The sequence below is a fragment of the Lissotriton vulgaris genome, chromosome 2_2 (genome assembly GCF_964263255.1).
Source record: "Lissotriton vulgaris chromosome 2_2, aLisVul1.2, whole genome shotgun sequence".
NCBI lineage: Eukaryota > Metazoa > Chordata > Amphibia > Caudata > Salamandridae > Lissotriton > Lissotriton vulgaris.
The window spans coordinates 15,323,077-15,350,897 of NC_141688.1; the positions used below are offsets into that span (position 1 = coordinate 15,323,077).

At 47.6% G+C, this 27,821-nt stretch overlaps 1 protein-coding gene across 1 annotated transcript in view; it reads right to left on the minus strand.

Moving 5' to 3' along the window:
- The window catches only part of SORD (sorbitol dehydrogenase), a 288,944-nt gene that overhangs the window by 180,324 nt on the left and 80,799 nt on the right, over nt 1-27,821 (minus strand). The window lies entirely within an intron of this gene.

A 27,821-nucleotide genomic window follows, 5' to 3' on the forward strand; every position in this document is an offset into this window, starting at 1 on the left:
CCCTCGTGGGGGTCGCGCCCCACAGTTTGAAGACCCCTGCCATAGGGCATATAAGTGCGCCACATGTGCACACATGCACATTTCAGGGGTGCAACAGGGTGTCCCTCTGGTTACCCTTGCACCCTTGAAATTGCGCATGCAATTTGCGAGTACCTATTGGGTACTCGCAAATTGTGTGCGCAATTCCCATTCATTCCAATGGGCCTCTAGGCCCACAGGAATGAATGGGAAGGTATTCCTTGATTGCGAATCGCTAATTGCAATTAAGGAATTTTAAGAAATTGCGAAAAATATTGCGATTCCTACCTACATGGCATTTTGCAAGTCCATAATAGCAATTCCCTAAAAATCGCTATTAAGGACTGCTTTTACCAACATCTGGCCCATATTCACAAACTCAAAGAAGCCTTACAACATACTGATACAGTGGATTTGTATATCCATCCAGCAAATACCTCCTCATTAGAATCCAAAAATGAGAATGGTAATTATGCTAACTAGATGAAGCAGAAGAAGAAGAATTAATAAAGAAGAAACAAAAACAAGGAAGAAGAAGGAGTAATAATAATAGTTGTGGCTGTGGGTCGAATTATATTTTTTTTCATGCCTCCATGACTGTCTCCAGAACGGTATTTTCGGTTTCTATGTTAGGCACATTTTGGAAAACAAAGGGCATTTATCACTCCTCTTTGGAGATTCGAACAGCTAATTGGGAAGTGGCTCCAATTACTGGTCAAATCCTGAAACGTATATCTTAAATGTAAGAGCCTCTTTCCACCCACACAATGTTATTAGTATCCAGGCCCTCTGAAATGGTACAACATTAGACTCAAGGAGGCTGAGGAGAGGATGGAGTAGAAAAAGACAAAGTGGGCGTTAGACTATATGCTGAGGCCAATGTTGAGGCTGTGTAATGTGTCTGGCCTCAGCTGTAGACGTCCTAGTTGCACTCTCAATCATGCAATACAGGTAGAGAATGTGAAACATTGATTCATCATGAGGGACATAGAGTGGTGAAACATTGCAGGACAAACAGGAGAAAGGGCTAACACATTCCCAGATGTAAAAGGCATTCTTACTTGAAATACCTCTATCTAACAATGACGTTTATAAAGAGTAGCGGGCACCATCCTATTGAGTGCAAGAATAAAATCATCAATTACTGAGTTTGGAGAGTCTGAGGAGATAAAGCATTTCATATACTTTTAAAACGTTTATGGTCAAATGTGGGTAGTAAGTGATTATATCCAAGCTGTTAAAAACAGGCATTTCACTATTATAATTCTAAAACTGAAATCTTTAATGGTAAATTAATTTATTTTCTCTTATTTTACCTAATGTTTTTAGGGGTTATTCAGTTACTATCCGACACTTCTGTGGCACCTATTGGGGGTTTATTACTTATTGCTGCTTTTTCTGCCACATTTAAATTAGGACTGAGTGAAGTATTGTTCTATCTATCAGTAGATGGTATAAAAAGGAAACTTTGGCTCCATGTAAAAAACAACTTTTTCTTATTTATACGTATTACACGTGTCCGCATTCCTTTCTGCACCCTGCTTTGGAATGTCCCTGAGTGGTATATCCTAGAGCACAAAATAGAAATGGGAAGGGTGCACCGGGCACCCTCTCGTGGGACACCAGCAGCTGGTTGAAGAGTCACCAATGAAGTGCTGGAGGCAATTAGCAGACGGTTGACAGGAACGAAGCTGTCATATGACACAGGCAGGTGGAGTACAACGTGGCAGTTGAAAACCATGAGGATGGGCGATCAGGATGACGGTTAAAGTTGATGGGCAGCTTTGGGATGTTTTGGGAGGAGTTGGAATTGGCCCTTTCCGCAGGGAAATCCCCAAACCTTTTGCCTCCCATTTTTCTGACCCTGTTTTCGTTGGCTATAGGATTATGGGCACTTTACCACTGCTGATCAGTGCTAAGCTGCATATATTCTGTATAAATTATGATAAGATTGTGAATCCAGGATTGGCATATTTGATTTACTGCTAGGTCCTTAGTAAAGTGCACTAAATGTGTCGGGCCGGTAAAGCAACTAGTTGTATCACCCACATGAGTAGCCCTTCAAATGTGTCTCATACCTACCACGGTAGTGTCTGCGCACGCAGTTGTAAACTGCCATGTTGTCCTGGCAATTGCACCCACTTGCGAGGCCCAAAACTTCCCTTTCATTACATGGAAGGCACCCCAAAAGTAGGCCCAAGGTACCTCCATGGGCAGGGTGCAGAGTATGTAAAAGGTAGGACATGTACTGGTGTGTGTGACATGTCCTGATAGTGAAATACTGTGTATTTTTTTTTTCACTATTGAAATGCTGCCTGTCCCAAAGGTGTATTACTGGGGCTGCACTGTAACATTTTTACATGTGTAGATTTCAATAGGGACACAATAGAAAAATGGATCTATGAACTCAGAATTTATAAAGGCACCTTTTGGTAAAAGTATTTTTTAAATTCTGTGTTTGAAAATGCCACTTTTAGAAAGTGACAGCAAAACTTCGGGTTGGGCCCTAATCAATCAGCAAAGCTAGACCACTGAAACACCAACAACACTACACATGTCAATACTGACCAACTTTTTTATACCATGAATTTTATTCTGAACACTATTTAATAATAGTGATCACATGATATTTTCTTGTTCACTATTTGTTTTTAAACACATTTGTCATATACAGACGCATATGACTGCGGTATTATACAAAAACATTTACAACCACTCACCCAACAATTACATCCAACAATTTAAACAAAAATAAATCACATCAAAATCACAAACTTTATTATTTACTATACGAAACAATTAAGACAATGCTTGTATCATAGCAGTTCTGAAATGTTCTTGCCCAATGAGGAAAATACATAGGTTATTAACACTTTTTTTAACTTGACTTTTCCTTTTCCCATGGGCTACACAACCTCGGAACGTTCTGCTTATCCATTCAAGATATTATCTTTCAAATTGAAATTTATCATCCTGATTGGAATGCCTCATTTTCTAACACCATCGCAACCAACATGTTAGAAAATGAGGCATTTCAATCAGGATGATAAATTTGAAATTGTAAGGATAATATCTTGATTGGATAAGCAGAACACTTGGTTCAGTACGGAGGTGAAGGAGCATGAAAATCGCTTTTTGGTGGCCCCTCCAAAAGGAAAGCAGGAGCCTCCCACCCGCACCAGGCCGCCTGCAGTGAGACTTGAAGAGCTTCCCTCCCGTTCCGGACTACGGAGCTGCTCGAGAGGCATTGAGCTCCATTTTCATCCGGTCACATTGTTGGGAGAGTGAGGGCTGGCCGACCCATCACGCTAGTGTGCTTGCGCCGGCATGCAGATCTCCCGACATGCTGATCTTCAAGTGGGGGGGTCTTTTGGCGTTTTCTTGCCTCGTAGGGCGCCCCAGTAATTCCTGCCATTTCACTGATTCTATGGAAACCGGTGGAGCATTTCCTTGCAGAGAGTGCGGGCTTGTGGCCCCATCACGCTACTTAGCCCGAAGACTGAGTGCTTGCACCGACATGCAAGTTTCCCGACATGCTGATCTCCAGGTGGGAGAGCTTTTGCAGTTTTTTTGCCCCGTAGTGCGTCTCATTAATTCCTGGAGTTTCCCTGCTTCTACAGAAACCAGTGTAGTGTTTCCTTGCAGAAGGATCAAGAGGTGTGTGCAGGGGAAGTGGTTTGGTGGCAACAAAACTGGAAGTACATATCCTGAAGGTTTGTACTGTCATACTGATTACACTGGCTCAAGTGGCAACTTAAATATGATTTATGAGCAGCTAAGTGGTATGGGCCTTGTAATGTTTTGCATACCATTTCCAGTGTGGTGTTCATGACGTGTGCCCTTATAGAAGTACTTACCTTGCACTGTGATGTGTATGACCATTGCCTTATGCCAAGGTGATTATTGATTCTAAGTCAGGACCGGAGGCTCAGATTATGCTTTTCCTTTCTTCGCTTTATTTTACTAATTTTTTTCCAGCAGCCTTTCGTAAAACCATCAAACATTTTTTATCACAATCAAGGGAAAAACAATCTTTATGAAAAAATAATCAACAAACAAGTCTGCGGCCAGACTACAACTCCCATGAGTCCATATGACTGTCCCAATATCAGTCCTTCCTTAGTGTCCACAGATCCTAGAAAGACCCCTCACTGTAGTTGTCCCTCCTCTTTCTTCGCTGCTTCGCAGCCCAAGATAAGTCAACCTTTATTCTCTCTGTGATTTTGTGTGTTGTGCTTAATTACTTGTCTATGGCTGCCGGGTCCCTGTTTCCGCTGTGGGCAGGACTTGGAACCGCCTTTGGGAATCTTTTGGCCTTGTTTTCCATTCACAGGTTCCCTTCAGACGCGGGAGCGCTTTCGATACCTTTTGCAGCCGTTCCTCTAATTGCGATCTCCTATTTGAGCCGCTAGGGAGAGCTCCAGTATCGTGTTGGTTCCGCGGCGCGTCTCCTCAGATGAGGAGACGTGCGGTGAGAGTGACAGTCCGGAGAGCCTTGTCCCCTGACTGCCACACCTGAACGCCCCCCTGGTCCGTATTTTCCCAAAAATCAAAGTTTCACGCACTGTGCTCCCGGTGAGCATTTCGCTCGCTGGGTGGTGGTTGGGCCCCGTCAGTTACCTGAGGGCCAGCGCGCTTGAGGCGGGTGCATCCTCTATTGCGTTGTCGTCTTCTCGCTTTAAAATCTTGCGGTCTTTCAGGCAGCCCACAACTAAATCAAGGGGATTTTCATCCAGTTGACCCGTTTCCCCTTCCAACTGACAGCAGGGTTTGTTGCCCACACCCAGAGTTGTACCTTGAACTATAGTTTCTGCTACTTTGCGTAATTGTGGTAATTTGTGTAGTTTGACAATGTGCCACGAGGAGTTTTATGAGGAGGAGCAACTCCAATACTTACCTCTGGATGACCAGGTTTTTGAGGCTGTGGATGATTCTATTTTTAAATGTGTGAATGATGTAGGGGGGCCTATGGAGGAGCGTCTATCTAACTGCATTATATTGGAATGTGCCAAGTTGGCATACTCCCACTTAGGCTCCCCGAGGTCAGTTCCTATCCTACCTCAGGGGGAGGGTCCCTCATTACCTAAGAAGGGTTGCACGGAGTAGGGCCCAGGGGAGTCGCAGGGGGTGGATAAGGACGCTTTCGACCGTTTCTCGCAAAGACGGCTGTCTCACCACCTGCGCCCCTCCCGGCCCGACCCCTGCAGGATCCGTTGTCCCGGATTCTCCATTGCCTGATGGGTGTTTACCAGTGGATACGGATGACGAGGACGGGTCTTCGCGGTCCTTGCGACCAGCCAGTTCTGCCGCCGAGTTACCACAGGATTCCTCAGCATGCTGGACCCGGATGAGATTGTTCATCCGTGGTCGGCGACCTGGGAAACTGGTGACAAAGTGGCTACGTTTGTGGCGGGTCGCCTCCGCAAGCCCTTGGAGAAGGTTGCCAGGGGGTGTATGAGGGCCGAATGTCCTCGTACAACCTTGGACGGGAAGGTAGCCTATACACCAGATCTTGACTCCAAGATAGCCACCTTCCTGGCCAAATATATGAAAGACCCACGTAAAGGTATAGACCGCTTCTGGCGTTCCTGTCAGGATAAGCTCCTAGATGCGGTAGGGCCATTGACAAAAATTTGGGATATAGCGGAAGAAGTGAAAGTGTCAGGGTCCACAATATCTTCCGACGTTCTTTCGAATTGGACCCAGCGGGCGATTATCTTTCTAGGTAATGCCAATTGTGCCCTTTTGACTGAGCGGCGGCGCTCACTCTTAATCAAGTTGGATCCCAAGTAGGGCGACTTGGCGTCCTCAAAGGCAGGAGCAGTGGCGCAAGGTGGCCTCTTCAGAGACCCTTTTGTAAAGGAATTACAAGTTACAAATTGTTAGTTTGGACAAGGCCCAGTCCAACATTAAACAGGTCTTCCAGTCCAGTTTTTCCAATTGGGCCGGTCATGGCAGGAGCCGTGCGACTGGCCGTGGCAGACAGCACAATCCCGGTAGGGGACAAGGCTCCGGGCGGGGACAGAACAACACTACTGCCAATTACACCAATTTTAACCCAACCAGAGGGCAAAGATTACGGGGCCGCGGTGGTTACCAGAATAACACAGGCGGACTTGCGCCCAGCGGTAAGTCTCATTTCTCCTTCTCAAGTCCATATTGGGGGTCGGATGGCGGCCTTCCAAGAGGCTGGAGAGCCGTCAAAAACGATGCTTGGGTCTTGAAGACCATTCAGGGTTTTCACAACAAAGTTCTACGATTCACCCCGCCAGGCAGGTCTTGTTCATCCCATCAGTTTTTCCGTGGCCGATGCACACCTGGTCGATGAGGACATTTCCGAGCACCTACGCAAAGGGGTAATCTGTCAGGGAGATCTGCACCCCCAGGGTTTCTTGAGCAATATCTTCTTGGTGGAGAAAGCCGACGTGGGCGGCGGCCGGTCATCAACCTAAAAGAGTTCAATGGGTGGTTGATGTATCGACACTTCAAGATGGAGGGGATCCATCTCCTTTGGGATGTTCTCCTTCCGGGCAATAGGATGGCGGGTTGGATCTCAAAGCAAGTACTTGCTCGTCCCGATCCATCCCCCGCACCGCCGTTTTTTGCAGTTCCAGTGGAAGCAAAAGGTTTAGGAATTCACTGTCCTTCCGTTCGGGCTATCCTCAGCACTTTGGTGCTTCACTAAGGTTCTCCACCAAGCATTGGAGCTTCTGCGGAGCCAGGGTATTCGGATGATTGTCTATTTGAACGATATCCTTCTCATGTCCTCAGAGACTGACGCTACAATTGCAACAGACGGTTTCCCTTTTGCAAGGCTTGGGCTTCATCATCAACAGGGACAAGTCAGCTCTCCTCTCTACTCAGAATATAGTCTTTTTGGGGTTTGTGGTGGACTCGATCCACACTTCATTGAGTCTTCCCTCTCGGAAGGTGGCAAGATTCGGCATCTGCTGCGGCAGACCATCTCCAAGACCCACATCTCTTTCCGCAAGATTGCCCGGGTGGTCGGGCTGCTTTCCTCATCCATCCAGGCAATCTACCCGGGGCCCCTGCACTATTGTGCACTGCAGTGCCTGAAAGCGCATCCTCTCAGAAGAGGATTGTCGTACGACCAGATGGTTCAACTGTCAGACGAGGTCGAGGAGGAAATGTCCTGGTGGTTCTCCCACATGGACGCCTTGAATGGCAGAGCCATGTTCGGGTCCGTTCCCGACATTGTAATAGAGTCCGAAGCCAGCAGGTTGGGGTGGGGCGCCCGCTGCGACAATTTCTCTACTGGAGGCGATTGGCCGTTAAATGAGCAAGCGCTACACGTCAACTGGCTTCTGGCAGGATCCTTTGCGGTCCCGTGAAGGACCAGAGACAGGGTTCACTCATGCTTCTTTTGAAAATGGACAATGTATCCACAGTGGGTTACATCAACCACCTTGGGGGCCCTCGGTCTCAGACTCTGGCAAACTTGGTGAAGAGGGGTCGATGAAATGAACAGCAGGTCAGCAGGGATGTAATTCATAGAAGATCTTTATTGTATCCACAAAGTAAGAGACCTCATCCTTCAAAGTGCAGCAACAACTGACTCAGAGTTTGAGGCTAAACATTCTGTCATAACTACATTCCACATTAGAACAAGAGAAAAGTACATAAGCCATAGAACATCATCAGAGAGGCGGGCACAGCTTCTGATAAGGACACAACATCACCTCCCTCTTTTCATAAACAAACCAAAAAAAGATAAAAGAACATAAGAAATTGAAAATGTTATACAAAATCTTGAAAGCGAGGAGAAGTAGACCGTATCCTGCAGGATCTCCTCACAGCAACATCTGATGCAGCGGCAGAGGGAAAAGAAGTGCTCTGTTCAGCATGTTTGGAAAACATTTGGCAATTCTATTGAGGTTCCAAACCTTATGACCTTGTGTTCTAACCGCATTTCCCAAGAGTTTGATTACTTTAGTTGGTTGACTATATTTGGAAATACCAAATTTTCTTTCTAGTAACTTTATCCTCACCAAATCCCCAACATTTACCACCGTTTTCTTCACAGCTTTCCTCGTATCATACACACTCTTCCTCCTATCCATCTTTTCCAACTCTCTTTCCTTCCAACCAACAGTATCATTAAAACCACCAATACCAGATAACTTTGTAGACACCCAAGAAGGCTTGAGATGAGTAGAAGCTGTCCTCCCTTTAAAAAGGTAAAAGGAGTTACACCTGTAGATGAATATGGTGTGAACCTATACTCGTTGACCTTTTTCTTAATGGCCTCTTCCCAGTTGCAGTTGGATACGAGAGCCAATTGCATGGCTTCTTTAAGAACCCTGATAAACCTCTCAACAACCCCATTGCATTCTGGATGATATAGTGATGCACGTTTATGTGTGATGGCTCTTTCACCCAGAAATCGCTCAACAGCCCTCGAAGTAAACTGCACACCGTTATCCGTCAGGATCGAGCTTGGCAAACCTTTGTTAGCAAAGAGGTCATCAAGAAAAGAAATCACTGAAGATTAGTCTACACAATTGACTATTTTTATGATAGGCCACCTGGAAAACATGTCAACACATACCAATACATATCTATCTTGGCTTTTAACTCTAACAGGTCCCAGGATATCTAAAGAAATGTCCACCCAAGGACCTGTGGACTGTTTCCTGACGACCATGGGTTGAGTCCTACACTTGCGGATCTAATCACTAATTGAGAACTGGGCACAATTCCGCACTGACCTTTCAATCTGGGTGTCCATAGCAGGCCACCAATATACTTCTCTAACCCTTTCTTTCGTCTTGGCGATTCCCATATGACTAGTATGAGCAATTTCAATTAGTTTAAGTCTTAACTTTGTAGGTGGAACAAGTCTGCTCCCTCTGACCAATAACCTGTTGAGCAAAGACAGCTGCTCTCTAACACCCCAAAAACCTTTCAATTCTTCATCACACTGTTTTATTTCACACCACCCATCTCGTACGAACCCAATCACACGTTGTAGGATAGAATCATTGTTCAGATCAGTAGTCCATTCCTCTTCTATGATGACACCTTCCGTTACAACACAAATTTTCAAATCTTTGGAAGAGTCTTCACCAATGAAGGAATCATCTTCATCAGACTCAGAGAGAGAGTCACCACAAAGCCTCGACAAGCAATCTGCCAAGATGTTACAAAAACCTGGCAAATATGAGAAACTAAATTCAAAGTCCTGCAGAGCAATTACCCACTTCCTTATTCTGTGAGAAACACAGTCCATCCCTTTCTTATCAAATACCTCTTTAAGAGGTTTGTGGTCTGAAATAACAGTGAACTTCTTTCCCCATAAAAACTTTAAAGTTTACGGGCAGCCCTATAAACCGCCAGAGCTTCTTTTTCGACGACTGAGTAGTTACACTCAGCCCCTCTCAGAGGCCTTGAAATAAACTAAATTGTATTATCCATCTTTTCCCCTTTTTGTAAAAGGACTGCGCCTAGACCCTTACAACTTGTGTCAGTCATTATATATGAATCTTTAGTCGGATCAAAACTGGAAACATTTTGCGCATGATTGAGACCGTCTTTGATCAAGTAATATTCTACACTACAATGTTTGTCCCAGATTAATTCTTGACCCTTTTTAGCAAAGCTCTCATGTTTTCAGTCTTCTGAGCAAATCCTGGGACAAATTTCATTCTAAAACTCCGGCATCCCAAGAAATTTAACCAATTCATCTTTATTCTCAGGATATTTGAGACTGTTAATTGCTTCAATTAGGGACGGTTTAGGCTTGATACCAGACCCAGAAACCAAATGCCCAAGATACTCTATTACTTTCACGTCAAACTTACACTTGTCCAGCCTAAGAGTGAGAGCCGACTCTTGTAACCTAGATAAAACCTCATGTACTCTTTCATCATGCTCTTCTCTTGAGTCACACCATGCACCACCACATCGTCTTGATAGACTTTAACGCCATGAAGACCAACCAAGATGTTTTCCATTACCCTTTGGAACACCGAAGCAGCCGAAATCAAAACGAAAGGCATTCTAAGAAATGTATATGTGCCAAATGGGGTGATAAAAGTTGTAAACTCTTGACAAGAGGGATGGAGCCTGACCTGATGATTGGAAAGGGGCGACCATTCGGTCCCCCCGAACGTATGGCGGAGTACCACGATCCCCCCGGGAAGCCATCTTGGGCGGGAGGCGAGTCTCGGCTGGTATGCCCGAAGCGGCGTAGCCGGGGCGCGCTTTTTCCCGCCCTGGAGTGGGCTGGCCTAGACACTAACGCGGCCGGCCACGCCCTTCGGGCGGGCAGGGGGCGGGTTTACGCCCGCCCTGAAGACGGATAAAAGGAGCAACAAGCCAAGAAAGCAGCCTCTTGTTCCTGTGCTCTGAAGCTGCACCTCCTCGCTGCACGTGAGCTCGAGACGGAACGAAGAGCCAATTTTGAGCGTGGTAATCTTTCTTTTTTGTCTTACAGATACTCTGTCTGAGAATGCCCAAGAAAGTCGGAAAGCGAGTTACTACCGATCAGATGCTCCGTATGCTCATGAAAGAAGTAACCGATCTGAAGAAGCAGATGGCGGCTAAAGACGGGGAAGGGGGACCGAAGCGACCTTTGTCGGGAGCAGCTCCCGGAGGGAAAGGCAAGAGGTCCAGAAGGGGGGCATCTGGGGGGGGACACCCCGGTTCCCGATACCCCACTTGAAGAGCCAACTCCAGTGCAGAGGGAGGGGAATCCGATTCCCGTGGTGGTCACTCCTGTGTCCGGGGAGGATATGCCTCCTGAGTTAGCAGCACAATTGGCAGCGTGGTTGGGGAAAGATAAAGAGGGCGCCACGGCTGACGACGCACGGGTGTTAATGAAACAACTGCGTGAAACTAGGGAGGCGGCGAAGGCACCATCGCCAGTTACCCCGCTGTCTCCGGCGGCGGAAAAAGCAACAGGATCAGGTCCAGCGGCAGATGCAGCTTCTGGTTCAGGTAAGCGGCCATTGCCGATTGCGAGGGAGGGGTCTGCACCTTCACGAAGGGAAAAGGTGGGTCAGCATGTTCCTCTGGCAATTAAGGAAAAGATGTGGGCAGATGAGTATGTAAACATTTTCTCTTTGCTTACCGACCATTATGAGATGGAGCATGTTAAGAGCCAAAAGGAGCTCATGCATCCGAGTGTTTGGCGCGCAAAAATGGCCGCCTTTAAGGTTGACGAAAACATTGGCACTTGGGGCAGGGCATGGGGAATCTTTACCGCCATCATGGGCGAACGTAGGCCCGAGTTACTGACCGAATTGCCTATTTATCAGTCACGGATCATGGAGTATTATGGATCATATGGGGGCAATCAGTGGTTCTGTTACGATAATATTTTTAGAAAAGCGAAAGAACACGACAAAAACTTGACTTGGGATTGTTATGACTCTGTTTCATGGTCAAAAATGGAGAGTACAGGTATGTTGAAGGTACCATTGGTGGGGAGTAGCGGGGGTGAATCCTCCCGCCAATATGCTGGGACACCCTTTCGATCGTGTACAGGTAACGACTACCACTCGAAGCCGAACGGCAACGCAGGTAAAAGGGGGATTTGTTGGAATTTTAACAGGGGTAAATGTACGAGGCCCCAGGGGTCATGCAAGTTTAGACACGAATGTGGAGGGTGTGGGCAGCCATCCCATCCTGAGTCCATGTGCAGAGCCAAAACGGGTGATAACGGTGGTAGGGGAAGCGCCAAACAGGTCTGAAATGGTCCGAGGGGCGCCTTTACCTACTCCGATTGATTCCATGGCAATGATTCCTTGGCTCAACGAATACCCGGATCATGCTTCCGCTGGGGTGTTGCGGAACGGGTTTTCATATGGTTTCCGCATCCCAGTGGGGGATTTTCAGGGTGTAGCAAAATGTAAGAACCAACTGTCGGTCTTGCAACATACGACCGTGGTACAGGAAAAGATTGGGAAGGAGGTTACTCGAGGTCGAGTCGCCGGTCCATTCGATGTGCCACCATGTGCTAACTTTGTTTGTTCCCCTTTGGGGGTGGTCCCCAAGAAGGACCCGGGTGAGTTTCGGCTGATACATAATTTATCAGCCCCACGTGGTCTGTCCGTGAATGATGCGATAGACCCGGAAGTGTGTTCGGTGCGGTACGCATCTTTCGATGAGGCCGTTGCCATGTTGAATCGCCTAGGGCCCGGGGCGCTGATGGCAAAATCTGATATTGAGTCAGCGTTCCGGTTGCTCCCGGTACACCCAGACGATCAGCGTCTCCTTGGTTTCATGTTTCAGGGTCACTATTACATGGATAGATGTATGCCAATGGGATGCTCTATATCTTGTGCCTATTTTGAAAAGTTCAGTTGTTTTCTGCAATGGGTCTTCACAAAGAGGACGGGTTTTCAACATGTTATGCATTATCTCGATGATTTTTTGTTTCTGGGGGCAGCCGGGGATCCAGAATGTGGACAGGCTTTGAATGAATTTTGTGTCTTAATGAAGCATTTTGGTGTGCCATTGGCACCAGGTAAGATTGTGGGTCCCTCGACTTGCCTCGAGTTCCTGGGGATCGAGCTCGACTCAGAGGAAGGTTGTTTTCGATTACCAAGAGAAAAGGTGTTAAGATTCAGGGCATCCCTGGAGATGTGTATTAGTGAGTCTAAGGTCAAACTGCATCAATTACAACAATTGGTGGGCCAGCTGAATTTTGCCCTTAGAGTAATGCCGATGGCCCGCCCCTTTTCCCGCTCGATCGCTCAGGCCATGGTCGGCCTGAAGGAGGGTCACCATCGCACAAGGATATCGGCAGAGGTTCGCCAGGACATGCGCATTTGGTTGGCATTCCTAGCGGAGTTCAATGGTCGAATCGTCTGGAATAAACCAGCGGTGTCCTCCGAGGAGCTGGGGCTGTGGACAGATTCGGCTGGGAGCATTGGTTTTGGTGCCATATTCGGCACACAATGGTCGGCTCAAAAATGGCCGTTATGGTGGCATGAGTGTGGGCTGACAAGTAACATTGCCTTTCTTGAACTTTTTCCCATTTTGGTGGCCCTGAAAACTTGGCCTGAGGGATTCAGAGATCACTCTGTGGTGTTTTGGTCTGATAACATGACCGTGGTTGAGTGTATCAATAGCCAGGCAGCACGATGCAAATGGATTCTGAGATTGCTCAAAGAAATTGTGTTATTGTGTATGCAATTGAACGTGCTATTTAAGGCAAGACATGTGCCGGGGGTAATGAATCAAGCGGCTGATGCGCTTTCTCGTTTTCGTATGCAGGCCTTCTGGGGTTTTCTGCCCACAGCGGACCCGGTGGCGGCACCCTTTCCCGAAGCTCTCTGGTCTCTCGGTGCCCCGAACTACAGAACCTCGTGGGAGAGAGTTTAGCACCCAGGACGAGGAAGGCATATGAAGGGGCGTTCCGATCCTATTGGGCCTTTTTGGGGGCTGCTAGGGGAGAGCTTTGGGGCCAGGAAGAGCTAGTAGTAAAATTTCTGCTGTCTTTACATCAGGCAGGCAAATCAGTGGCTACGGCCCAGAGGCATCGGGCCGCCATTTCCTTTATGGCAAGGGCTCATGGGATCCAGGACCCGACTGCGTCTTTCGTTGTGCAAAAAGCGCTACGTGGGTGGCAACGCCTTGAGGGTCGCAGAGTAGATGAGAGGCGCCCGATAGGTCTGGATAGGTTGGCTCTGTTGTTATCTGTACTTCCTGCAACGTGTTCGTCCCAGTATGAAACAGTGTTATTCCGAGCCGCTTTTGTGCTAGCATTCCATGGGGCCATGCGGGTAAGCGAACTAGTGGCAAAGAACAAGCAGGATACCATGGGGGGACTGTGCCGAGAGCACGTTCAGGTCAGGGGAGAGACAATGACGGTCTCTTTTGTCAGGTCCAAGACCGATCAGGGTGCAATTGGGGACTGCATAATCATACAAAGGATTCCCGGGTCTTCCATGTGCCCTGTGGTATGCGTAGAGGAATATTTAACGCAAAGGGTGGCATCATGGGGGGGGACCTTGTTGAGACACGCTGACGCCACCCCACTGACGAGGTTTCAGTTTCAGCGGGTGCTTGCGATGTCGATTTCGGCCGCGGGCTTGAACCCCGGCGAGTTTGGGACCCATTCCTTTCGGATAGGGGCTGCTACAGAGGCTACAGCCAGGGGTCTGAATGTTGAACAAGTAAAACGTGTGGGGCGTTGGTCCTCAAACTGCTATAAGAGGTATGTGCGGTTGCACATGTTGTGAAGCTGTAATGATGTACTCACGCTTCTTGTTTTTGTTTGGTTTTCAGTTGCGCAAGCCTACGAGGCGGGGCGGACTGTGCAGTCGACCCGACACCGGGGGGCCAGCGGTCAGACATCACCGGCTGTGAAAAAGGAGGTGTGGGTCGTGGGCCACTCATACGTGAGGCGTGCCGCGGACGTATTCAAAGCAGGTGACATGATTCACGTGGCTGGGGAATACGGGTACAGTGTGTCCTTCTACGGAAAGGGCGGGCTCTGTATTGACCAGTTTCGATCATTTTTTGAGGATTTGTTAGGGCGGACGAGGTCACCGCCGTCTGTAGTCATAGTACATCTTGGGAGCAATGATTTGGTGACCACTGGTAGACGACTTCTTCTTGAGGCGATGCTTTCCACGGTAAGTTGGTTGGCGAGAAGAGTTCCAGGGTGCACAATTGCATGGTCCCATATGATCCCACGGAAAGTGTGGCGGGGGGCTCTTTCGGTTTCTGCCCTGAACCATTCAGTAGGGAAAATCAATAATAAAGTGAGTAGATTGTTCCGTTCAAGTACACTGCATTCTATTTCGCATGGTTGTATTAAAGGGGACAGTATGTATTTGGGGGATGGTGTTCATTTGTCCCGGATGGGGAACGAGTTACTCATAGGAGACCTGATAGCTTGGCTAAAGACTTTATGACATGACCTTTAGGCAGGAGTGTTGTGGGGGGTCCGGATAGCCGGTCAACTATCCGGCCTGTGGCGGTAAGGTCATGATCGGTGAGCAGTAATTGGAAGATCCCTATGGGTGGGCGCCACCCATTACGGATGGGAGCGCTCGGGGGAGGTGGCCATTGGCCCCTCAACGGGGAGGCGGTCCCTTCTAAGGAAGGGCCGCCGAAAGGAAAGGAAAGGCGGTCAAGGCCCCTTCCTGGGTAGGAGGGGCTACAGCCCCCTCCTGGGGAATTTCCCGGGGCCAGGACATCTGCGACGGCAGATGTGGTAAGTTGTGTGGGGTTTGGGAGGGGGTCTACGCTACCTTCTAGATACCTCACACGAGTCCTCGGACGACCTTTAAATGGCGTCGAGTTTATTGGGCCCCCGTCAAGTCAAGGGAAATTGGTAGATGCACTTGAGGTACACCTCTGTGCGGTCGCCCCTCACAAGTGAGGGGGATATTTCTGGTTTAGGGATCTTGACACCGGTTACGACCTTGCCGTTGGCCCTTAAACGTTAGGATGTACAATTTCAAGTTAAATGTTTTGTAGGATGTTAGTTCGGCTAGGAGAACCTTTGTATTAGAGAATATGTTAAGGTTAGCCAAACATCGCAATGTGGAAATGAAATTGTACATAATATGAAACTGTTATTTTAATGTTTTAATTTTGTTTCATATTTTAATAAATACGGCCGGGAGGGTCACTCCCTCCCGTCTTCCAAAAGTTCAGAACCGTTTCCGGTTTCCCATCCTTGGGGATTGTGTTGAGAGGGGGTGGCGGTAGGCATGGGCGGAAAATCCGTTCCGCTCGCGGATTTTGCGGATTTTCGGGAAATCCGCAATCCGCGAGATTCGCGAATCTCCCGCAAAAATCGCAAATCCGCGAGCAGCGGATTTTGCTCGCACTGCTCGCACTGTTCGCGTGAGTTCGCGCCCTGCGAATAAGTGCAAAATTGCAGAAATACGATCTTAGCAAAACTGAAAGTAACTACTTACCAGGTTCAAAAGTTCAGGCTCATCATTAGTAGCCATTTCCTGTAGTGCTTCCTGAGGGGCCCCTCCAGAGTTCAGTTGCCAGTTGAAACTATTATGTGACCCTGCTCTGAACCTCAGAATAGTTACACATATGCCACAAAGGTCCTGAATTACAGCTAAGGGAGACAAGCAGGAGCCAGGCTGGAAGTTAAAATCCATTAATCAGCCTCTAATTCATTATTGTCAGTTGGGGCAGGGCAGGTGTTGTAACTAATTTTGCAACAATGAAAGCACTTAGCAAGTGCAAAAGATCACTAATCAGGGCGCACTAAGGAAGCAGGTGCCAGCTAAAAAAATATTCTGTGACACATTAATCAGCCCCAAATTAATTCAGGTCACTTGAGGCAGGGAAGGTGTGCTTTGCTTTGCCGAAAATAATGTACACTGGACAACCAGAGGGTGTGGTGATGAAACAGAGGGTGGCATGGGTGGGCCAGAGGGTGGCATGAGTAGTCAGAGAGTGGCAGTGGTGACAGAGAGTGGCAGTGATGAAGAAGAGTGTCCCAAACAGGCTGGACACGTAGAAACAACAAGTTCGCAAAACTTGCGACCCGACAGGTAAGTTCGCAAATTGCGAAATTGTAAAAACCCTCGCGAACTGGCAGAAAAACGGGCGAACACAAAAAAAAAAAATCCGCAAATTCGCGGGAATTCCCGGATTTTGCGGATTGCGAATCCGCAAATCCGCAAAATTCGCGAACGCGAGATCCGCAAAATTCGCTCATGCTTAGGTGGCGGGTATCTCAGCTATATGGAAAGGGGCGACCATTCGGTCCCCCCGAACGTATGGCGGAGTACCACGATCCCCCCGGGAAGCCATCTTGGGCGGGAGGCGAGTCTCGGCTGGTATGCCCGAAGCGGCGTAGCCGGGGCGCGCTTTTTCCCGCCCTGGAGTGGGCTGGCCTAGACACTAACGCGGCCGGCCACGCCCTTCGGGCGGGCAGGGGGCGGGTTTACGCCCGCCCTGAAGACGGATAAAAGGAGCAACAAGCCAAGAAAGCAGCCTCTTGTTCCTGTGCTCTGAAGCTGCACCTCCTCGCTGCACGTGAGCTCGAGACGGAACGAAGAGCCAATTTTGACCCACCCACCAGCCCCTGAGGACAGCAAGTGGTTTTGAATAAAGTTTGATGTGGTAACGCTAATTCTTGCAGGTTGTGATGATTATCGTGATAACTTTGAATTTGCAATAAAGAATGGTCAATTGGTAGTATGTTTTTGCAAATAAAGTAATTCTGCACTAGTGTTGATCAGTAATCATGCTTTTTAGTAAATCATAATTGTTACTGTCTTTTAGTAATTTAGTCATCTAGTAATTTAGTTAGAATTGTCGTATTTATTTTGGTCGGGCGGTAAGGTCATGATCGGTGAGCAGTAATTGGAAGATCCCTATGGGTGGGCGCCACCCATTACGGATGGGAGCGCTCGGGGGAGGTGGCCATTGGCCCCTCAACGGGGAGGCGGTCCCTTCTAAGGAAGGGCCGCCGAAAGGAAAGGAAAGGCGGTCAAGGCCCCTTCCTGGGTAGGAGGGGCTACAGCCCCCTCCTGGGGAATTTCCCGGGGCCAGGACATCTGCGACGGCAGATGTGGTAAGTTGTGTGGGGTTTGGGAGGGGGTCTACGCTACCTTCTAGATACCTCACACGAGTCCTCGGACGACCTTTAAATGGCGTCGAGTTTATTGGGCCCCCGTCAAGTCAAGGGAAATTGGTAGATGCACTTGAGGTACACCTCTGTGCGGTCGCCCCTCACAAGTGAGGGGGATATTTCTGGTTTAGGGATCTTGACACCGATTACGACCTTGCCGTTGGCCCTTAAACGTTAGGATGTACAATTTCAAGTTAAATGTTTTGTAGGATGTTAGTTCGGCTAGGAGAACCTTTGTATTAGAGAATATGTTAAGGTTAGCCAAACATCGCAATGTGGAAATGAAATTGTACATAATATGAAACTGTTATTTTAATGTTTTAATTTTGTTTCATATTTTAATAAATACGGCCGGGAGGGTCACTCCCTCCCGTCTTCCAAAAGTTCAGAACTGTTTCCGGTTTCCCATCCTTGGGGATTGTGTTGAGAGGGGGTGGCGGGTATCTCAGCTATAAGGCCGATGATAAGTCTAACATGGAGAAGTGCTTAGCCCCATTCAATGAAGACAACATCTCAGCAATATTGGGAAGCGGATAATGATCAACCACAACAGCTTTGTTGAGCTCCCTCATATTAATACATAATCTTGCCTCTCCGTTGGCCTTTCGAGCCATAACCACCAAAGAAACTCATTCTGTGGCTTCGACCTCTTGAATAACACCATTACCTCTTTAGTTTATCCAATTCTTCTTTCATTTTGTCTTTGACTAAAAGTGGCACGTTTCTGACTTTGGCAACCTTGGGCAATGACTCCTTTTTCAATTTAATGAGATGCAGGTATTTCTTAAGACAACCAAGTTTCTTATCAAAGACATTAGGAATTTTTTTAACCCAATCACTATGTTCTGAAACCACAACAATGTTGTGAAGATCCCTCAGGCGTACAGAAGGAACCTCATTAGGATCCAGGTAGACCCCAAGATCCCGTTGATGTGCCCAACTTATGAGTGAATCCCCTTTCATGGACACGTAAATCTTCCCTGCTGTGATCCTCCCTTTAAAGTCTATTGTGCCCATAAAGTATCCCAACAGATTTATTATCTGACCACCATAACCTCTGCGAATTATATCAGGTTTGAGCAGTTTGACCCTGTTCAGTAAATTCTTTTCGAAGAATGTTTTAGCGATCAGTGTAATCTTAGCACCAGAGTCAAATCACATATCAACAACACTGTCATTAATTAAAACCTTTTCTACAGGTTCTTCCGTTTTGAAGTTATTAACTTGACAGACCACTGATTCTTCTTCACCTTGATCATATATGTCTACTTCTCTTACCTTTTTTTGATTTTTGTTGGACCTACAACACCTGGAGAAGTGACCCTTTCTCTTACAGATAGAACAGGTTGCCTTCCAGCGTGGACAATCCTTTAAATTGGCCAAGTGTCCCGTGTTACCACAACGAAAACACTTGAAGGTGGAAGATTTGGTGTCAGACCCAGAACTTTTGGTGCCACCACCGGTCTCTGGATTGGATGTCTTATGTGACGTGGCTGGAGTGGACGTTTTAACCTCTGTTGTACTCTTTTTTTCATCAGCATTCTTTTTGTGAATGGTTTCTGCATAGGTATTAGAAAGCTCATGCAACTTCAAGGCAGTTATAACTTCTTGAAGTAAAGGGTTGTCCTTTTGCCACAAGCTATCTTTGGCTTTTTCCAGAGAAGAACCTAGCATGAGCTGATCTCTGAGTCGCTCATCTAAGCTCGCTCCAAAAGAGGAAGTTGAAGCAAGCTTGCGAAGAGATGTGACATATTGTTCTACTGTTTCATCCTGCCTTTGTACTCTCTTTCCGAAGTGAAACCGCTCTAAGACCATGCTCATTTTTGGAACATAATGTAAATCCATTTTTTTAGTACATATTTCGTACTCATTAAGTGAGTCGCCTTCACCATTAGATAATTCAGGAAGATTCTCAAAAACATCCTGTCCCTCTGAACCCAAACAGTGCATGAATAAAGAGGCTTTTCTTTCTGCGCTCAAATAGTGCCACACACTCTTGCATAGTGACCGAAGACTTTTTTCCAACAAAGCCAGGGTATGGTCGGATCTCCGGGCTCAGAGAGAAAACATGGAGGGGCAGTAACATTTTGCATGGTGGAAAGCTTATATCAACCTTTAAACAACACAAATATGCAGACAGTATACTTTTCCCTAGAAGCAGTTGTATACTTTTCCCTAAAAGCAGTAGCAGTAGCAGTAACTATAATGCAAATGTAAAGTTGTTACACAAGAAACATTCTAACATAATATATGAACATGTATGTACCAAAAGAATGATGAAAACGACTTAAAGTGTTTTTTTTTGTTAAAAGAAGGTCAGACCGAATAAATGAAGGGATACGTTTCCAATCTGGTAAGTGCTGTGCAGATCAGCGTGAATTATGGAAAGTACCTTATTTATGTTCTTGAAATGCTGTGCTGATCAGCGTGTGGAAAATCCTGTAGTGATCTGCAATCGTTGGAAATCCGGATGTTGTGCTGATCAGCTGACTGGAAAGTCAAACTGTGTGCAAGGGAGGGCTGTGCCGATCAGCGTCGTTAAGGGAAACTAAACAAATGCCAATCAGCGTTAGCGGAGGATTCTGTGCTGATCAGCGTAGCAGAGCAAAGATGGCGCTTGGGACGTTGCGCGATGATGTCGAGACGCCGCGCGTTGACGCTGAGACATTGTGCGATGACCTTTCGTCGAAATCAATTTGCGCCGTGAAGTTAGAGGTAGCGGTCGGTTGCCAAGGACCGCTCGGAACGTTGCGTGACGACACCTCGGAGTCAGCGGTGAAGCCGGACAATGCTGGAGGATGCGTCACAGTTGTCTTGAAAACTTGAAAGGGATGAAGCTCAGACCAGGCAAGATCGGTTGCCAGGCAACAGTTTGAAGATCCAAATTTGTCCGCCGTATGTTTACCATAAAAATGTTTTTTTCTTTTGTAAATCCTAGAATACGAGGAAACGGGAACATAGAAAATCAGTTGCCAAATCCCCGCAAAATCACTTGCTAGAATTTCCCAGGCTCTTAAAGGAGGCGAGCACGGCAGTTAGAGACTCTTAGGGAACGAGATATAATGGACGAAATCTTCTGTCCAAGTCACTCGAAAGGCAGTCTTTTACCCTCTGAGAGAAACAAAATCATGAGGAGAGGTTTTAAGGAGTACCAAGAGTCTCTGTTATGATCCAGTAGCTTCTCCAATGAAAAGGGAAAAATCAAGATAAGCTGAGTTGAAGTCTCTTATGGTGGGTGATGTCCAATCGTCGCCAAAACGAAGAGGGGTAGATGAAATGAACAGCAGGTCAGCAAGGTTATAATTCATAGAAGATATTTATTGTATCCTCAAAGTAAGAGACCTCATCCTTCAAAGTACAGCAACAACTAACTCAGAGTTTGAGGCTAAACATTCTGTCATAACTACATTCCACATAAGAACAAGAGAAGAGTGCATGAGCCATAGAACATCATCAGAGAGGCTGGCACAGCTTCTGATAAGGACACTACACTTGGCAAAGGAATTTTGGAGCTTTTGTCTGGAGCACCACATATCCCTAACAGCGGAGTATCTACCGGGCCAGGCCAATCAGGTGGCGGACTGGCACTCCCGGCATTTACGGGATTCCAGCCAGTCGAAGCTGAATGGTTGGGTTTTCCAGTGGTTGGTCAGCCTCTAGGGCCCTTTCTCAATAGATCTGCTTGCGTCCTGTCTGGACCATCAGCTTCCGAGGTTTTTCAGTTGGAGGCCAGACCCTCTTGCGCAGGCAACAGATGCCTTTTTGCAAGAGTGGGGTCGGGAAAGGAGTTATGCGTTCCCGCCGTTCTCCATGAATGTGAGAATGGCGGCTCAGGTCCGCCGTCAGAAGGCGGAGGTGGTGTTGGTGAAACGGCTTTGGAGGTTTCAAGTGTGGTTTCCAATTCTTCTGGAACTTTCTTGAGATTTTCCAATCCCACTCCCCCTGTTTCCTCATCTTCTTCTGAATCCAGACGGGGAGCTGCATCGTCTGATCACCCAGGGTTCTCTCGACCTCATGGCACGGCGGCTTTCAGGCGACGCTGGTCGCTCCCAGGCCTTTCGAGACCGGCTGAGGCCGTTTTATCAAAGGCCTTGGTTAGCAGTACCTCAAAACGCCTTTGGTCCGCCTGGACGCAGTGGCTACGTTGGTGTCTTCGACGGGACTTGGATCCTGTGGTCGCAGGGGTCGTTCCTATTTTACACTTTTTGGCAGAATTGGCGAAGGACGGACTGGCGTACCGAACCATTAATGCTATGCGTTCAGCTATTTCAGGGGCCCATTGCCCGGTTGAGGGCACCCGGGTGGGCGAACATCCTTTTGGTAGTCGGCTTTTGAGGGATATTCATTTATCCTTACCCCCTGAGCCGCGCTCCTCAGTCTTGTGGGATGTCAATGTGGTCCTCAATCTGTTTCTGTCTTGGCAGCCTAATAAAGATCTTTCCTTGAAGGAAATCTTGGCTAAATTGGCCATGCTGCTATGTTTAGTTTCTTGTCGCAGGGTTTCAGATGTGCGAGCACTAGACATTTCTGCGCAAGTTTTTTCCCCGGAGGGGGTGACTTTTACGATTGGCAGCCGAACAAAATCTGCTTTGAGAACAATTTCGTACCCGGCCTTTGTGGATGTACCCAAACTATGTGTTGTGCATTGTCTCAAGGCTTACGAAGACATAACCTCTGAATTGCGCCCTTCGGGCGAAAGACAACTCCTTATTGCATTAAGGAAGCCGCACAAGGCAGTCTCTTTCCCCACCATTGCTAGGTGGGTGCGTTGGGTCATGCAAGAAGCGGGTATAGACACAAAACAGTTTGGTGCCCATTCCGTCAGGGGTGCAATGGCTTCGAAAGCATTTTCCCTGGGAGCTCGCTTGGAGGATTTGATGCAAGCCGCAGACTGGTCTTCTGATTCCACTTTTAAATAGTTTTATTTCAAACCGGTTGTGGATGTGGCACATTTGGTGGTAAGTAAGCTTTGAACTAGCATAATCCTAGCCTCCGGTCCTGCCATAGAATCGAAATTTGCCTACCTTAGTAATGGTAAGTTTCAATTCTATTAAGGACAAGGAGGAGAGGATTATCCCTCCCACGACACAGTTGGTGCGAACCCGCCTGTATGGCAGTAAGTAAACCCCTTTTCTACACTGGTTGCGTGGTTTGTGTAATGCTGGTTTGCAGTATTCTTCTTGATTTCTGTTGTGTTGGTGGCCCAGTTTTCTGAATTATCTTACATGGTATCTTTTGTTTCAGGAAATGATGGTTCCAAACAAGACCAATAACTCCGAGGCATATGTGCGAAGAAAGAGGAGGGACAACTACAATGAAGGATTTTTCTAGGATATTGGAACAGTCATATGGACTCATGGGAGTTGTAGTCTGGCCGCAGACTTGTTTGTTGATTATTTTTTCATATAGATTGTTTTTTCCCTTGATTGGGATAAAAAATGTTTGATGGCTTTTCTAAAGGCTGCTGGAAAAAATGTTGTAAAGTAAAGCGAAGAAAGGAAAAGCATAATCTGAGCCTCCGTGTCCTTAATAGAATTGAAACTTACTGTTACTAAGCTAGGCAAATTACCATTCATATGACTATGGTCTAATATGTTTGGTGTATAATACAAAGGATATTTTTATATAACTTTGTGTGGAGTCTCTTTTGAGGTGTGCCTAGTGTGTCTCTAGTGTGTGTGTGTGTTGCCCAAACTCTTTCCACATTGCCTCTGTAATAAGCCTGACTGCTCTGCCAAGCTACCAAGGGGGTGAGCAGTGGTCATTTTGTGTGTGTAACTCCCTTACCCTGACTAGAGTGGTGGGCTCTGTCTGGCTTCGGTATATACCCTAGCCAACCATAATCGCCATTTCTAACATGAGGGGTGTCCCAAATTTGTCTGGCTGCTGGAGGGTTTTCAGCAGGGGACAGGGTGGATTAGTGACAAAAGTTTTCTACTCAGGTTGCCAACTTTCACTGCTCTTCCACTTCTTATCTTGCTCAGGCTGTGTACTTATACAGTAGTAAGCAGTATTCCTGGCTTTAAAAAGGTGCATGTCTGTCTACTGATCATGTCACTGTGGTGTACTGCTGCTAAAATATGTGTATTCTAGCACTTAATAGTTTACCATTCACTCCCCGAGGGCTGGCCTTTACTCCCCCCCACACCCATCCAACATACAGGTTTCATGAGTGGCATGGGCATGTAAATAATAGGACCTGAGCACAATTGCTTGTGGCCAGTTTGGTACATTTATTCACTGTGTCAGTGTGATTCATTTATAAACATGTGGACCTAGGGCCCACACGACATTACAATGGCAACAAGGAGATCTGACCCTGTTTGTGAGATGAAGGACCAAAACCTTTAGTCGGGGGGAAACATACGCTGCCTGTCAGAAGACCATCGAGAATGGTCCCGGGGGTAAGAACACACAGCGCACAGCGCGGAGCACAGTCCCCAGCTCTGGAAGGGTGGCGAGTGAGAGAGTCACACCCTTAGGGGAGGCCCTCTAGCAAAGAAGACCGACCCGCATGACAGTGTATGGAGAGACAGGAGCACTGGAGGTGAGGCTCCGAGCAGCGCTGCCGTGAATGTTTCCCCGCCCCCATCCTCACTCACTTGGTCCTAGGAGAGGAGTCGGCGTGGAGAAATCCTGCAGCCCTGCAAGGAACATCCCATCACATGTCCCTGCTGCCGGCGAGGCTGCGCCAGCACTGAGTGCCCTCATGCCTGTCTCTGCAGCACCGGCATGGTTGAGAAGACTTTGCCCACCCTCTGGCAGCTCCAGAGCCTGCAGTGAAGTGAAGGGAGAAAATAACTCCGACATTAAATCGGGAAAGAGCAGTGAAGTGGCGAAACGAGAGGCACACCAGCTGCCTGCTGAGTCCTTGCCGCAGGTGGAAGGAGAGTGACATGACCCCCACTGTTGAAGAAAGCTGCCACGGCTGAAAGTAGGGGTCGCTGCAGCGCCACCTAGCAGTTGCTTGTTGCACTGCAACTCGCCCTGAGTGTTTTGAGTATGTGGTCGCAAAGAGATGGCCACAACAGTGAAATAAAAACATTTATGCACATGACAAAGCTGCCCTGCTACCCGGTATTAGCAAAGAGTTCCCAGTGCCCGCGACCTCAGTCTAGGCAGCAGATTGAGAGAGAAGCCCCACTGCGCCTATACGTTCCTCCCACACTATCAGATTCAATGGAGAAAAGTAATCTGGGCCATGAACTGCACAGACTCGCCAGAGGTGGGCAGTGACTTACAAAGCTCCCCGTCTCCCACGCTGCAACAGAGACCAAGGCTAAACAGGAGAACCTAGACTACCTAAGAGAGCACTACACACCCTCTGGTGGTCAATGGCTGCCACCACATGCAGAGAGGAGAAACTGACTGCCTCTCTCCGTAAGGGGGAGGAGAGCATTGTGCACTCCCGGTGGCAAGTGCTCACCACCGCAAGAGAGAAGAGCGAGCGTACAGGGAGAAGGCAGAATGCATCTTTGAAGAGACTGTGAAGCTTCACAATAGGAGCCTGGTTACTCTCCCACCTACCTCACACACATGTGTCAAAAAGAGCACTTGATGGCAGTGGTATACTTCAGCCAGCACCTCTATAGTAGTTTTGCCCCAAAGTTAGTGTGCTCTATGTCAAACACTGTGCCACCAACAGTGTTGCTATGTACAAAGGATACCCCTATATAAACACAATACAAACATTTGGTTGACAGAGCACAACCCTACAAAGTCAGAGCCATTGACTCCAGTGAGTCAAAAAGAAATGTGAACAATATTAAAGCAGAACAAGTTGTATACAAAAAACAGTGATTCTTTTATTCTCTTATACTCTTCAATGTTGCCACGGAGAAAAAGAACAGAGACAGCCGACACGTGTTTCGTCTTTTGACGACTTTTTCAAGGCTAAAGATCAACTGTATTCTTCTGAGTCTGTGGCGTGTGTCCGTGGTCAAAAATAATCTTCAAAGAACGCGTAAAAGGCCCAGGCTTAGCGTTTGTCTCATCCAACACCAAAAAGGAACATACGATCATATGGAACACAGGAAGGAGATCTCACACACACCATAACTGCATTATTCCCGCCCGCAGTGAGCCAATGACTGTCAGGGAGTGTCCTCCCTCACACTGCCTTAAGACTGTGCCGCACATTGGCCCATTACAGGCATGGGGAGAATCGCACATACCCTAATGGTAAGCTGCAACCACTGCAAATGAAAGGAGATCCTCGCCTCCGATGATGATATCAAGTTGCACCCTGAATAGCTTATCCAGGAGAAGAAGGATATAGAAGAAGCTGCAGACCAGATCCATGAAAACAAACCTACCACCACTGCCCTCCACAAAATGGCTGATGCACCTGTGAGAAGACGCCCCGTCCTACAGACAGGACAGCACATGCGAGTAGTTCAAGATGTGAGAAGGTGCGCAGTTCTATGGACAGGATGCGGTTATTAGGAGGTCCAAGTGAGGAGAACCAATGGCTTGTGGCCTGATGCCACCTCGCACAAACTGAAGAAGAGAACACGTGTGACGTGTGAAACGTAACAGGACAATGCAGTCCAAGGAAGAGTTTTAAAGCAGAGAAGAGTGTGTGACCAGACCTGTCACACTGAAAGACCTGACGACCACAGATGCGCAAAAGCAAAAGATCAAAGGATGAAGACACTGAGGCCTGTGCCACTACCTGAGAGTGCACATACAGGTACAAGCCAGCCACCAATGTAGAGCGACGTTCCTGGTGACAACTCAGCAGGAGAACCAAACGTAAGCGGCCAGCATGCTTAAATTGCGTATCTAACCCATGTTTCCCAGTGTTACCATCCAGTCACCATCACCGGCTGCATGATGAAAGATGGCATCCCTGTTATTGAACCGCACATGCCAGAAGGAGAACAGCACCAGCAAACACACTGAGATATATAGATGCGAGATCCCAACAGTCCCCCTTACTCCCTGCTAATCCATATCACCAGTGGTCCAGATCATCTAATGGCATCCACACCATCAATCCAATGTGCATCGCCCTAACCAACAAGGAGCAAAGCAACACCAGGGTGGAGCCTTACACCACAAACATCAAGAGACCTAGTAGGCGCTCCGGACGATGTGAGAGACCAATTGTCCAGAGACTATCTGCTTGCCCCACCCGCACCTGAGCCCTGTTGGCATGCATACCAACCATGTGTCCCTAACCCTTGTGGTTGCACAAATGACTTGGCCGTGGTTTCTGTCAGCAATCATGTAGCTGCCCCGAGATGGCCCACACGCAGTCCTGCACAGTCAATGCGATCATCGTAAAGGGCCTCAATGAATCCCTGACTGAGAGATGGTCTGGAAGCTGCTTCACCGACAGGTACCGGGAGGTTCGGAGGCATCAGAGTAAGGCGTCAAAACATCATCAGTTCCACCTAAGTCCTAATAAAGTTGTCCTTCACAGAGACAGGACACCCACAAAAGTAAGCTTTGCAGCGGACTATACCTATACTCCTGAGGCGCTGTTTGAACTGTTGACACCAGTCACATCGTCGCAACAGCACATAGGACTGACCGACAGTGCTTGAATGGACATTTACCCACCTGCTATGCTGTCACAGACTCCATCTACATCGTGTTTGTGCCCAGAGGTATCTGGTTAAACCATGGACAAATGCGGAGATACCAGAGGGCGCCCTGCTGCACCTCTCCACTGTTGTCCTGCAGAATGCCTCTTGAGGCTGAGACACTAAGTGGGGTTTAGTTAGTTTAATTCCCACAGGTTGGACTCCTCTTTGTTTTTAATAAAGTTTGGGAGGAATGTAGGGTCCTGTTGGACACATAGTGTGTTCTAGCACATTCTACTTTACCAGCCAATCCGAGGGCTGGCCTTTACTGCCACTCCACACCCATCCAACACAGGTGTAACAAGTGACGTGAGCCTGTCAATAAAAGGGCCAGAGCGCACGTGCTCATGGCCAGTTCAGTACCATTACACACTGTGTCTGCGTGACTTATTTATGAGCATGTGGGCCTAGGGCCCACACAACATTACAGCCACCAACTCCCATTCTTGCCCATCTGGCAACATTTCACTATTTTGACAGCATCTTTGCCTTGTGCAAGGTACCAAACACACATCACCCCCGCATCCCCACAAACCCACTGCTTGTCTATGTTGTTGGTGAGCTACCGATATGCTTTAGTTTCCTTGCTTCCTCGCGCCACCATCAAGGTACAATCCTGCCTCTTGCTC